Below are 2,404 nucleotides of genomic sequence, written 5' to 3'. Positions count from 1 at the left end.
TGTTCGTACTAGAAAGCCCTTGGGTTCTTGGGTTTTTAAGGAAGGTCTTCCCTACGAAAGCACCTGGGTTCTTGGGTGTTTAGAAGTAATGTTCATGTTAGAAAGCTCTTGTTTGTTGTTTTTTTCAAGAGAAAGGTCTTCCCTACGAAAGCACCTGGGTTCTTGGTTTTTTTAAAGGAAGGTCTTCCCTACGAAAATGTTTGGATTATCAGGTTTGTTTGTTTTAACGGAAGACATACCTTCTGAATGCTCTTGAGTTATCGGGTTTCTTGAGTGTGTGATTTTGATTGCATGCGGTTTGTTATCATGGTTAGTATTTTCTGTTACTGACTGAGATGTGGGATTACTGCCACGAACCTATGCTGTTTTTATTACATGTTCAGTGAATCCATGCATAACCTTTAAAACAAACTTACGCCTCTTAAAAACCGGGTTTCCGTACCTGTGGTGGACAGAGTACAGATGGTTCATCGTGTAGCTTTGTGCTTAACAATAATCAAACGAAATCACTTTTAAAGTTAGAATCGTATTGGTATTGTACACAAAGAGGTGAATAATATGTTTAAAAAACGGTATTATATGTTACTACACTGGGAGAAAATGGATAAATTATTTTGTGAATATTTTTTTTAGAAAAGTGTTCACCACACAATTTGTAGGTGTTATAATTGTGTCGTTTTAGTGTTACAGTCAGTATTGAGCGTTTCTCAACTGGGTGAACGTTTTTACCCATGTGTTTTATTTACTTTATATCGTATACATGCTAGTTGTAGTTTGATGTGTATTTAAGTCATAATAAAGAATTTTTCATTTTAATATTTTGTCTTTTTTCGAACTGGGGTGGTTCCGGCGTGGCCAGGTTGTTAGGGCGCTTGGTTCGCAGTCTGAGGGTTGCGGGTTCGAATCCCCATCCCACGAAACATGCTCGCCCTTTCATGGTTATAATGTGACGGTCAATTCCACTATTCGTTGGTAAAAAGAGTAGCCCAAGAGTTGGCGGTGGGTGGTGATGACTAGCTGCCTTCCATCTAGTCTTTCACTGCTAAATTAGGGACGGTAGCCCTCGTGTAGTTTTGCGCGAAATTCAAAACAAACCGAACTGGGGTGAGTGAGCTGTTGTGAAAAACTTGTGGGGGATGAATGATGCTGGGAATGGTTGAGAGGCACTGCAGTATTTTGGCAAGATGGTGTATGCTGAATAAAAAAAAATAAAAATAAATAAATTTCACAGTGATATTGCAGAGACATTCCTCTTGCTTCATAAAAGAAACAACTACGATACCAAACAACGGGACTTCAACCACGAATTTTAGGAATTGATAGGTGACTGCGCTTGCGAAAACATTATTTCAGTAATGTTACCGAGATTTCAAAATGACGTAGTTTAGCTTTGTAACTCTTAAAAAAAGTGTGGAATACCCATGTCTACGCGTGCGTTGTGTAGAAGAAAAAGAGGTCGCTGTATAATGCACACATACGAAACAACTATTGCCAGTTGTGTGTAATGAATACAGAAATATATAATAAAGTTTGATCGTGTAAAATATCCGTCTAAATCAAACCAGTTCGTGTTCCACTTGTAGAATTACTGCAGTGATATTTTAACCGTTAGAAAACTGTCAGACCACCCCTATATGTATAATGCACCTATACACATTTTTCTCTCCATGGCTACGGCCCAGAGAAATCTACTTTGTAAAATAAATGTTCTGCTTTTAATGACTCTCAGTGGGTCAGCAGTAAGTTTACGGACATAAAGCGCTGAAATCCAGGGTTCGATTCCAGAGCACAGTTAACCTATTGCGCTAAGCCAAGCCTTTTTGAAATATCGGTTAAAGAACTAACTCGAACATTCCTACCTGGTGTTTAAGGCAAAAAAAGTGTGTGTGTGTGTGATAGTTATAACAGTTTGATGAGTTTGTTTTTTTACCTTCACTGGACATTTTTAAGGGAGTATTTGAAGAACAATGAAACCTTTTCAGATAATTGTGTTCGAGAACGTTGGTAAAAGAGTAGCCCAAGAGTTGGCGGTGGGTGGTGATGGCTAGCTGCCTTCCCTCTTGTCTTACTCTGCTAAATTAGGGACGGCTAACGTACATAGCCCTCGTGTAGCTTTGCGCAAAATTAAAAAAAACAAAAACAACTAAACCTGTAGCGTGTCACAATGTGTTTGTTTTAGAAATTTCGTACAAAGCTATAAACTGATACACTAGGGAGAAGGAAGCTAGTGAACAGCACCCACCACCGACACTTGGACTACTCTTGTATCACTAAATAGAGGGATTCGATAGTCTCTCTTATAGCGTTTTTGCGGCAACAGGAAGCACGAAGCATACGTCGGAGCTCGCTAACTACACTTGGCCACTCCCGATTTCGTCACAATCGGACTTTGGAAGATACAACG

Source organism: Limulus polyphemus, unplaced genomic scaffold (genome assembly GCF_000517525.1).
Source record: "Limulus polyphemus unplaced genomic scaffold, Limulus_polyphemus-2.1.2 Scaffold5891, whole genome shotgun sequence".
NCBI classification, from domain to species: domain Eukaryota; kingdom Metazoa; phylum Arthropoda; class Merostomata; order Xiphosura; family Limulidae; genus Limulus; species Limulus polyphemus.
This window is presented reverse-complemented; position numbering follows the sequence as displayed.